Here is a 10,290-nt window from a genome sequence, read left to right as displayed (position 1 = left end):
GTGGCCATAACGGCCGCCGCTGCCTGCCTTATATGAGGGGGGGTGGGGCTCCAGGGGCTAGTGTAGCCTAATTGGCTACACTGGGCCTGCTGACTGTGATGTAGAGGGTCAAAGTTGACCCTCAGGTGCATTATGGGGCGAACCGATTTTTTGCGAACTTTTGCCGCAAAACGTTCGCGTGCGACACCCGCACGCGAACCACCTAAGTTCGCGCGAACCACGTTCGCCGGCGAACCGTTCGGCCCAACTCTACACACCATGCAATTTCCCATTCGTGAAAGCACAGAGCTCTCTGATGAAGGTCTGGCAGGAAGGAGCAGTGGGAAGAGGAAGAGGGTAATAATGGGAAAGAGTGACATGAGTGACGGCAAAGCAATTCATCACGGCATGGATCGTTCGGGTGCCGCCGCGTGCTGTTCTCTGTGGAGTTGACTTATTTTACCGTCAGAAGGCTTGGGAGCCTTCATCTCTCCCTGGTGGTCTAGTGGCTAGGATTCGGCGCTCTCACCGCCGCGGCCCAGGTTCGATTCCCGGTCAGGAAAGGCCTTCTTCTTTTTTCTTGATCTCCCACGCAGCAGCGGCACTTCCTTGAGTCGCTTGTCTTAACCGCTGGATTGACTCCTTATGCAGGCTCCATTGCCTGCAACAGTAAGATGGTAAGAGCAGTAAAGCCTGGTACACACCATGCAATTTCCCATCAGATAGATGGGTCGAATAGATCATTTCTGGCAGGTCCGATCTGATTCCCGATCGTTTTTCTGATCGATTTGCATACAAGTGACCGGAATATCGATCAGAAAAACGATCGGAAATCCGATCGGATCTGTCAGAAATTATCTATTGACTCATCTATCTGATGGGAAATTGCATGGTGTGTAACAGGCATAAGACCAAAGAGGAAGGTGGACCATTTGGAAGACATGCAAGACTGCAAAGCTTTCAAGGGAGATTCCAACTTTCTGGAAAAAACATGCAGCACACATTATCAGCCAGGTTTCACCCCGTCATTTTTCTCCTCAGCGTTCATGTGTATGAAAAAGAAAATGTAAAAACCCCTTTAACTCAGATCCAGATCATGGAATCATCCCTAGGAGGCAGTGTGCGACTGCCAAGAGGCATGCAGGGAGACCTCCATCAGCAGAAGCTGCACACAGTCTGCCTTTCCAAACAGCTATGCGACAGAAGAAAGCGGTTTGGTTCTTTTTGTTTTTTCCGAGTCAGCCTATAGTGAACAGACTGAAGACTTAACAAAGATGGCCAGCCAAGTGCAGGACTCCTGCATAAGGAGTCAATCCAGCGGTAAAGACAAGCATCTCAAGGAAGTGTCGCTGCTGCGTGAGAGATTAAGAAAGAGGCCTTCCCTGACCGGGAATCGAACCCGGGCCACGGCGGTGAGAGCGCCGAATCCTAGCCACTAGACCACCATGGAGAGATGAAAGAACATCCACATGAACGCTGAGGAGAAAAGTGACAGGATGAAAGCTGGCTGCTAATTTGTGCTGCGTGTTTTTTTCCAGAAAGTTGGAATCTCCCTTGAGAGCTTTGCATGTCTTCCAAATAGTCCAACTTCCTCCTTGGTCTTATGCCTGGTACACACCATGCAATTTCCCATTCGTGAAAGCACAGAGCTCTCTGATGAAGGTCTGGCAGGAAGGAGCAGTGGGAAGAGGAAGAGGGTAATAATGGGAAAGAGTGACATGAGTGACGGCAAAGCAATTCATCACGGCATGGATCGTTCGGGTGCCGCCGCGTGCTGTTCTCTGTGGAGTTGACTTATTTTACCGTCAGAAGGCTTGGGGGCCTTCATCTCTCCCTGGTGGTCTAGTGGCTAGGATTCGGCGCTCTCACCGCCGCGGCCCGGGTTCGATTCCCGGTCAGGGAAGGCCTCCTTCTTTTTTCTTGATCTCTCACGCAGCAGCGCCACTTCCTTGAGTCGCTTGTCTTAACCGCTGGATTGACTCCTTATGCAGGCTCCATTGCCTGCAACAGTAAGATGGTAAGAGCAGTAAAGCCTGGTACACACCATGCAATTTCCCATCAGATAGATGGGTCGAATAGATCATTTCTGGCAGGTCCGATCTGATTCCCGATCGTTTTTCTGATCGATTTGCATACAAGTGACCGGAATATCGATCAGAAAAACGATCGGAAATCCGATCGGATCTGTCAGAAATTATCTATTGACTCATCTATCTGATGGGAAATTGCATGGTGTGTAACAGGCATAAGACCAAAGAGGAAGGTGGACCATTTGGAAGACATGCAAGACTGCAAAGCTTTCAAGGGAGATTCCAACTTTCTGGAAAAAACATGCAGCACACATTATCAGCCAGGTTTCACCCCGTCATTTTTCTCCTCAGCGTTCATGTGTATGAAAAAGAAAATGTAAAAACCCCTTTAACTCAGATCCAGATCATGGAATCATCCCTAGGAGGCAGTGTGCGACTGCCAAGAGGCATGCAGGGAGACCTCCATCAGCAGAAGCTGCACACAGTCTCCCTTTCCAAACAGCTATGCGACAGAAGAAAGCGGTTTGGTTCTTTTTGTTTTTTCCGAGTCAGCCTATAGTGAACAGACTGAAGACTTAACAAAGATGGCCAGCCAAGTGCAGGACTCCTGCATAAGGAGTCAATCCAGCGGTAAAGACAAGCATCTCAAGGAAGTGTCGCTGCTGCGTGAGAGATTAAGAAAGAGGCCTTCCCTGACCGGGAATCTAACCCGTGCCGCGGCGGTGAGAGCGCCAAATCCTAGCCACTAGACCACCAGGGAGAGATGAAAGAACATCCACATGAACGCTGAGGAGAAAAGTGACAGGATGAAAGCTGGCTGCTAATTTGTGCTGCGTGTTTTTTTCCAGAAAGTTGGAATCTCCCTTGAGAGCTTTGCATGTCTTCCAAATAGTCCAACTTCCTCCTTGGTCTTATGCCTGGTACACACCATGCAATTTCCCATTCGTGAAAGCACAGAGCTCTCTGATGAAGGTCTGGCAGGAAGGAGCAGTGGGAAGAGGAAGAGGGTAATAATGGGAAAGAGTGACATGAGTGACGGCAAAGCAATTCATCACGGCATAGATCGTTCGGGTGCCGCCGCGTGCTGTTCTCTGTGGAGTTGACTTATTTTACCGTCAGAAGGCTTGGGAGCCTTCATCTCTCCCTGGTGGTCTAGTGGCTAGGATTCGGTGCTCTCACCGCCGCGGCCCGGGTTCGATTCCCGGTCAGGGAAGGCCTCCTTCTTTTTTCTTGATCTCTCACGCAGCAGCGGCACTTCCTTGAGTCGCTTGTCTTAACCGCTGGATTGACTCCTTATGCAGGCTCCATTGCCTGCAACAGTAAGATGGTAAGAGCAGTAAAGCCTGGTACACACCATGCAATTTCCCATCAGATAGATGGGTCGAATAGATCATTTCTGGCAGGTCCGATCTGATTCCCGATCGGTTTTCTGATCGATTTGCATACAAGTGACCGGAATATCGATCAGAAAAACGATCGGAAATCCGATCGGATCTGTCAGAAATTATCTATTGACTCATCTATCTGATGGGAAATTGCATGGTGCGTAACAGGCATAAGACCAAAGAGGAAGGTGGACCATTTGGAAGACATGCAAGACTGCAAAGCTTTCAAGGGAGATTCCAACTTTCTGGAAAAAACATGCAGCACACATTATCAGCCAGGTTTCACCCCGTCATTTTTCTCCTCAGCGTTCATGTGTATGAAAAAGAAAATGTAAAAACCCCTTTAACTCAGATCCAGATCATGGAATCATCCCTAGGAGGCAGTGTGCGACTGCCAAGAGGCATGCAGGGAGACCTCCATCAGCAGAAGCTGCACACAGTCTCCCTTTCCAAACAGCTATGCGACAGAAGAAAGCGGTTTGGTTCTTTTTGTTTTTTCCGAGTCAGCCTATAGTGAACAGACTGAAGACTTAACAAAGATGGCCAGCCAAGTGCAGGACTCCTGCATAAGGAGTCAATCCAGCGGTAAAGACAAGCATCTCAAGGAAGCGTCGCTGCTGCGTGAGAGATTAAGAAAGAGGACTTCCCTGACCGGGAATTGAACCAGGGCCGCGGCGGTGAGAGCGCCGAATCCTAGCCACTAGACCACCAGGGAGAGATGAAAGAGCATCCACATGAACGCTGAGGAGAAAAGTGACAGGATGAAAGCTGGCTGCTAATTTGTGCTGCGTGTTTTTTTCCAGAAAGTTGGAATCTCCCTTGAGAGCTTTGCATGTCTTCCAAATAGTCCAACTTCCTCCTTGGTCTTATGCCTGGTACACACCATGCAATTTCCCATTCGTGAAAGCACAGAGCTCTCTGATGAAGGTCTGGCAGGAAGGAGCAGTGGGAAGAGGAAGAGGGTAATAATGGGAAAGAGTGACATGAGTGACGGCAAAGCAATTCATCACGGCATGGATCGTTCGGGTGCCGCCGCGTGCTGTTCTCTGTGGAGTTGACTTATTTTACCGTCAGAAGGCTTGGGAGCCTTCATCTCTCCCTGGTGGTCTAGTGGCTAGGATTCGGCGCTCTCACCGCCGCGGCCCGGGTTCGATTCCCGGTCAGGGAAGGCCTCCTTCTTTTTTCTTGATCTCTCACGCAGCAGCGGCACTTCCTTGGGTCGCTTGTCTTAACCGCTGGATTGACTCCTTATGCAGGCTCCATTGCCTGCAACAGTAAGATGGTAAGAGCAGTAAAGCCTGGTACACACCATGCAATTTCCCATCAGATAGATGGGTCGAATAGATCATTTCTGGCAGGTCCGATCTGATTCCCGATCGTTTTTCTGATCGATTTGCATACAAGTGACCGGAATATCGATCAGAAAAACGATCGGAAATCCGATCGGATCTGTCAGAAATTATCTATTGACTCATCTATCTGATGGGAAATTGCATGGTGTGTAACAGGCATAAGACCAAAGAGGAAGGTGGACCATTTGGAAGACATGCAAGACTGCAAAGCTTTCAAGGGAGATTCCAACTTTCTGGAAAAAACATGCAGCACACATTATCAGCCAGGTTTCACCCCGTCATTTTTCTCCTCAGCGTTCATGTGTATGAAAAAGAAAATGTAAAAACCCCTTTAACTCAGATCCAGATCATGGAATCATCCCTAGGAGGCAGTGTGCGACTGCCAAGAGGCATGCAGGGAGACCTCCATCAGCAGAAGCTGCACACAGTCTCCCTTTCCAAACAGCTATGCGACAGAAGAAAGCGGTTTGGTTCTTTTTGTTTTTTCCGAGTCAGCCTATAGTGAACAGACTGAAGACTTAACAAAGATGGCCAGCCAAGTGCAGGACTCCTGCATAAGGAGTCAATCCAGCGGTAAAGACAAGCATCTCAAGGAAGTGTCGCTGCTGCGTGAGAGATTAAGAAAGAGGCCTTCCCTGACCGGGAATCGAACCCGGGCCACGGCGGTGAGAGCGCCGAATCCTAGCCACTAGACCACCATGGAGAGATGAAAGAACATCCACATGAACGCTGAGGAGAAAAGTGACAGGATGAAAGCTGGCTGCTAATTTGTGCTGCGTGTTTTTTTCCAGAAAGTTGGAATCTCCCTTGAGAGCTTTGCATGTCTTCCAAATAGTCCAACTTCCTCCTTGGTCTTATGCCTGGTACACACCATGCAATTTCCCATTCGTGAAAGCACAGAGCTCTCTGATGAAGGTCTGGCAGGAAGGAGCAGTGGGAAGAGGAAGAGGGTAATAATGGGAAAGAGTGACATGAGTGACGGCAAAGCAATTCATCACGGCATGGATCGTTCGGGTGCCGCCGCGTGCTGTTCTCTGTGGAGTTGACTTATTTTACCGTCAGAAGGCTTGGGAGCCTTCATCTCTCCCTGGTGGTCTAGTGGCTAGGATTCGGCGCTCTCACCGCCGCGGCCCGGGTTCGATTCCCGGTCAGGGAAGGCCACCTTCTTTTTTCTTGATCTCTCACGCAGCAGCGGCACTTCCTTGGGTCGCTTGTCTTAACCGCTGGATTGACTCCTTATGCAGGCTCCATTGCCTGCAACAGTAAGATGGTAAGAGCAGTAAAGCCTGGTACACACCATGCAATTTCCCATCAGATAGATGGGTCGAATAGATCATTTCTGGCAGGTCCGATCTGATTCCCGATCGTTTTTCTGATCGATTTGCATACAAGTGACCGGAATGTCGATCAGAAAAACGATCGGAAATCCGATCGGATCTGTCAGAAATTATCTATTGACTCATCTATCTGATGGGAAATTGCATGGTGTGTAACAGGCATAAGACCAAAGAGGAAGGTGGACCATTTGGAAGACATGCAAGACTGCAAAGCTTTCAAGGGAGATTCCAACTTTCTGGAAAAAACATGCAGCACACATTATCAGCCAGGTTTCACCCCGTCATTTTTCTCCTCAGCGTTCATGTGTATGAAAAAGAAAATGTAAAAACCCCTTTAACTCAGATCCAGATCATGGAATCATCCCTAGGAGGCAGTGTGCGACTGCCAAGAGGCATGCAGGGAGACCTCCATCAGCAGAAGCTGCACACAGTCTCCCTTTCCAAACAGCTATGCGACAGAAGAAAGCGGTTTGGTTCTTTTTGTTTTTTCCGAGTCAGCCTATAGTGAACAGACTGAAGACTTAACAAAGATGGCCAGCCAAGTGCAGGACTCCTGCATAAGGAGTCAATCCAGCGGTAAAGACAAGCATCTCAAGGAAGTGTCGCTGCTGCGTGAGAGATTAAGAAAGAGGCCTTCCCTGACCGGGAATCGAACCCGGGCCGCAGCGGTGAAAGCGCCGAATCCTAGCCACTAGACCACCAGGGAGAGATGAAAGAACATCCACATGAACGCTGAGGAGAAAAGTGACAGGATGAAAGCTGGCTGCTAATTTGTGCTGCGTGTTTTTTTCCAGAAAGTTGGAATCTCCCTTGAGAGCTTTGCATGTCTTCCAAATAGTCCAACTTCCTCCTTGGTCTTATGCCTGGTACACACCATGCAATTTCCCATTCGTGAAAGCACAGAGCTCTCTGATGAAGGTCTGGCAGGAAGGAGCAGTGGGAAGAGGAAGAGGGTAATAATGGGAAAGAGTGACATGAGTGACGGCAAAGCAATTCATCACGGCATGGATCGTTCGGGTGCCGCCGCGTGCTGTTCTCTGTGGAGTTGACTTATTTTACCGTCAGAAGGCTTGGGAGCCTTATCTCTCCCTGGTGGTCTAGTGGCTAGGATTCGGCGCTCTCACCGCCGCGGCCCGGGTTCGATTCCCGGTCAGGGAAGGCCTCCTTCTTTTTTCTTGATCTCTCACGCAGCAGCGGCACTTCCTTGAGTCGCTTGTCTTAACCGCTGGATTGACTCCTTATGCAGGCTCCATTGCCTGCAACAGTAAGATGGTAAGAGCAGTAAAGCCTGGTACACACCATGCAATTTCCCATCAGATAGATGGGTCGAATAGATCATTTCTGGCAGGTCCGATCTGATTCCCGATCGTTTTTCTGATCGATTTGCATACAAGTGACCGGAATATCGATCAGAAAAACGATCGGAAATCCGATCGGATCTGTCAGAAATTATCTATTGACTCATCTATCTGATGGGAAATTGCATGGTGTGTAACAGGCATAAGACCAAAGAGGAAGGTGGACCATTTGGAAGACATGCAAGACTGCAAAGCTTTCAAGGGAGATTCCAACTTTCTGGAAAAAACATGCAGCACACACTATCAGCCAGGTTTCACCCCGTCATTTTTCTCCTCAGCGTTCATGTGTATGAAAAAGAAAATGTAAAAACCCCTTTAACTCAGATCCAGATCATGGAATCATCCCTAGGAGGCAGTGTGCGACTGCCAAGAGGCATGCAGGGAGACCTCCATCAGCAGAAGCTGCACACAGTCTCCCTTTCCAAACAGCTATGCGACAGAAGAAAGCGGTTTGGTTCTTTTTGTTTTTTCCGAGTCAGCCTATAGTGAACAGACTGAAGACTTAACAAAGATGGCCAGCCAAGTGCAGGACTCCTGCATAAGGAGTCAATCCAGCGGTAAAGACAAGCATCTCAAGGAAGTGTCGCTGCTGCGTGAGAGATTAAGAAAGAGGCCTTCCCTGACCGGGAATCAAACCCGGGCCGCGGCGGTGAGAGCGCCGAATCCTAGCCACTAGACCACCAGGGAGAGATGAAAGAACATCCACATGAACGCTGAGGAGAAAAGTGACAGGATGAAAGCTGGCTGCTAATTTGTGCTGCGTGTTTTTTTCCAGAAAGTTGGAATCTCCCTTGAGAGCTTTGCATGTCTTCCAAATAGTCCAACTTCCTCCTTGGTCTTATGCCTGGTACACACCATGCAATTTCCCATTCGTGAAAGCACAGAGCTCTCTGATGAAGGTCTGGCAGGAAGAAGCAGTGGGAAGAGGAAGAGGGTAATAATGGGAAAGAGTGACATGAGTGACGGCAAAGCAATTCATCACGGCATGGATCGTTCGGGTGCCGCCGCGTGCTGTTCTCTGTGGAGTTGACTTATTTTACCGTCAGAAGGCTTGGGAGCCTTCATCTCTCCCTGGTGGTCTAGTGGCTAGGATTCGGCGCTCTCACCGCCGCGGCCCGGGTTCGATTCCCAGTCAGGGAAGGCCTCCTTCTTTTTTCTTGATCTCTCATGCAGCAGCGGCACTTCCTTGAGTCGCTTGTCTTAACCGCTGGATTGACTCCTTATGCAGGCTCCATTGCCTGCAACAGTAAGATGGTAAGAGCAGTAAAGCCTGGTACACACCATGCAATTTCCCATCAGATAGATGGGTCGAATAGATCATTTCTGGCAGGTCCGATCTGATTCCTGATCGTTTTTCTGATCGATTTGCATACAAGTGACCGGAATATCGATCAGAAAAACGATCGGAAATCCGATCGGATCTGTCAGAAATTATCTATTGACTCATCTATCTGATGGGAAATTGCATGGTGTGTAACAGGCATAAGACCAAAGAGGAAGGTGGACCATTTGGAAGACATGCAAGACTGCAAAGCTTTCAAGGGAGATTCCAACTTTCTGGAAAAAACATGCAGCACACATTATCAGCCAGGTTTCACCCCGTCATTTTTCTCCTCAGCATTCATGTGTATGAAAAAGAAAATGTAAAAACCCCTTTAACTCAGATCCAGATCATGGAATCATCCCTAGGAGGCAGTGTGCGACTGCCAAGAGGCATGCAGGGAGACCTCCATCAGCAGAAGCTGCACACAGTCTCCCTTTCCAAACAGCTATGCGACAGAAGAAAGCGGTTTGGTTCTTTTTGTTTTTTCCGAGTCAGCCTATAGTGAACAGACTGAAGACTTAACAAAGATGGCCAGCCAAGTGCAGGACTCCTGCATAAGGAGTCAATCCAGCGGTAAAGACAAGCATCTCAAGGAAGTGTCGCTGCTGCGTGAGAGATTAAGAAAGAGGCCTTCCCTGACCGGGAATCGAACCCGGGCCGCGGCGGTGAGAGCGCCGAATCCTAGCCACTAGACCACCAGGGAGAGATGAAAGAACATCCACATGAACGCTGAGGAGAAAAGTGACAGGATGAAAGCTGGCTGCTAATTTGTGCTGCGTGTTTTTTTCCAGAAAGTTGGAATCTCCCTTGAGAGCTTTGCATGTCTTCCAAATAGTCCAACTTCCTCCTTGGTCTTATGCCTGGTACACACCATGCAATTTCCCATTCGTGAAAGCACAGAGCTCTCTGATGAAGGTCTGGCAGGAAGGAGCAGTGGGAAGAGGAAGAGGGTAATAATGGGAAAGAGTGACATGAGTGACGGCAAAGCAATTCATCACGGCATGGATCGTTCGGGTGCCGCCGCGTGCTGTTCTCTGTGGAGTTGACTTATTTTACCGTCAGAAGGCTTGGGAGCCTTCATCTCTCCCTGGTGGTCTAGTGGCTAGGATTCGGCGCTCTCACCGCCGCGGCCCGGGTTCGATTCCCGGTCAGGGAAGGCCTCCTTCTTTTTTCTTGATCTCTCACGCAGCAGCGGCACTTCCTTGAGTCGCTTGTCTTAACCGCTGGATTGACTCCTTATGCAGGCTCCATTGCCTGCAACAGTAAGATGGTAAGAGCAGTAAAGCCTGGTACACACCATGCAATTTCCCATCAGATAGATGGGTCGAATAGATCATTTCTGGCAGGTCCGATCTGATTCCCGATCATTTTTCTGATCGATTTGCATACAAGTGACCGGAATATCGATCAGAAAAACGATCGGAAATCCGATCGGATCTGTCAGAAATTATCTATTGACTCATCTATCTGATGGGAAATTGCATGGTGTGTAACAGGCATAAGACCAAAGAGGAAGGTGGACCAT

The 10,290-nt window shown here is 49.0% G+C and overlaps 14 non-coding genes across 14 annotated transcripts; 8 read left to right on the top strand and 6 right to left on the bottom strand.

Annotated features, from left to right (window-relative positions):
- The first annotated feature begins 470 nt into the window (after positions 1 to 470).
- Positions 471 to 542, top strand: TRNAE-CUC (transfer RNA glutamic acid (anticodon CUC)). Its single transcript has one exon. It is a non-coding gene; the product is annotated as a tRNA-Glu (tRNA).
- An 815-nt stretch (positions 543 to 1,357) lies between these two features.
- On the bottom strand, positions 1,358 to 1,429 carry TRNAE-CUC (transfer RNA glutamic acid (anticodon CUC)). The gene has a single exon. It is a non-coding gene; the product is annotated as a tRNA-Glu (tRNA).
- Positions 1,430 to 1,810: 381 nt separating this feature from the next.
- Positions 1,811 to 1,882, top strand: TRNAE-CUC (transfer RNA glutamic acid (anticodon CUC)). Its single transcript has one exon. It is a non-coding gene; the product is annotated as a tRNA-Glu (tRNA).
- A 1,268-nt stretch (positions 1,883 to 3,150) lies between these two features.
- Positions 3,151 to 3,222, top strand: TRNAE-CUC (transfer RNA glutamic acid (anticodon CUC)). Its single transcript has one exon. It is a non-coding gene; the product is annotated as a tRNA-Glu (tRNA).
- Positions 3,223 to 4,037: 815 nt separating this feature from the next.
- TRNAE-CUC (transfer RNA glutamic acid (anticodon CUC)) lies at positions 4,038 to 4,109 on the bottom strand. The gene has a single exon. It is a non-coding gene; the product is annotated as a tRNA-Glu (tRNA).
- A 381-nt stretch (positions 4,110 to 4,490) lies between these two features.
- On the top strand, positions 4,491 to 4,562 carry TRNAE-CUC (transfer RNA glutamic acid (anticodon CUC)). The gene has a single exon. It is a non-coding gene; the product is annotated as a tRNA-Glu (tRNA).
- An 815-nt stretch (positions 4,563 to 5,377) lies between these two features.
- TRNAE-CUC (transfer RNA glutamic acid (anticodon CUC)) lies at positions 5,378 to 5,449 on the bottom strand. Its single transcript has one exon. It is a non-coding gene; the product is annotated as a tRNA-Glu (tRNA).
- Positions 5,450 to 5,830: 381 nt separating this feature from the next.
- TRNAE-CUC (transfer RNA glutamic acid (anticodon CUC)) lies at positions 5,831 to 5,902 on the top strand. Its single transcript has one exon. It is a non-coding gene; the product is annotated as a tRNA-Glu (tRNA).
- Positions 5,903 to 6,717: 815 nt separating this feature from the next.
- Positions 6,718 to 6,789, bottom strand: TRNAE-UUC (transfer RNA glutamic acid (anticodon UUC)). The gene has a single exon. It is a non-coding gene; the product is annotated as a tRNA-Glu (tRNA).
- Positions 6,790 to 7,169: 380 nt separating this feature from the next.
- TRNAE-CUC (transfer RNA glutamic acid (anticodon CUC)) lies at positions 7,170 to 7,241 on the top strand. The gene has a single exon. It is a non-coding gene; the product is annotated as a tRNA-Glu (tRNA).
- An 815-nt stretch (positions 7,242 to 8,056) lies between these two features.
- Positions 8,057 to 8,128, bottom strand: TRNAE-CUC (transfer RNA glutamic acid (anticodon CUC)). Its single transcript has one exon. It is a non-coding gene; the product is annotated as a tRNA-Glu (tRNA).
- A 381-nt stretch (positions 8,129 to 8,509) lies between these two features.
- Positions 8,510 to 8,581, top strand: TRNAE-CUC (transfer RNA glutamic acid (anticodon CUC)). Its single transcript has one exon. It is a non-coding gene; the product is annotated as a tRNA-Glu (tRNA).
- An 815-nt stretch (positions 8,582 to 9,396) lies between these two features.
- On the bottom strand, positions 9,397 to 9,468 carry TRNAE-CUC (transfer RNA glutamic acid (anticodon CUC)). Its single transcript has one exon. It is a non-coding gene; the product is annotated as a tRNA-Glu (tRNA).
- Positions 9,469 to 9,849: 381 nt separating this feature from the next.
- On the top strand, positions 9,850 to 9,921 carry TRNAE-CUC (transfer RNA glutamic acid (anticodon CUC)). The gene has a single exon. It is a non-coding gene; the product is annotated as a tRNA-Glu (tRNA).
- Positions 9,922 to 10,290: the final 369 nt, after the last annotated feature.

This window comes from Hyperolius riggenbachi, chromosome 8, assembly GCF_040937935.1.
Source record: "Hyperolius riggenbachi isolate aHypRig1 chromosome 8, aHypRig1.pri, whole genome shotgun sequence".
Taxonomy (NCBI): domain Eukaryota; kingdom Metazoa; phylum Chordata; class Amphibia; order Anura; family Hyperoliidae; genus Hyperolius; species Hyperolius riggenbachi.
This window is presented reverse-complemented; position numbering and strand designations above follow the sequence as displayed.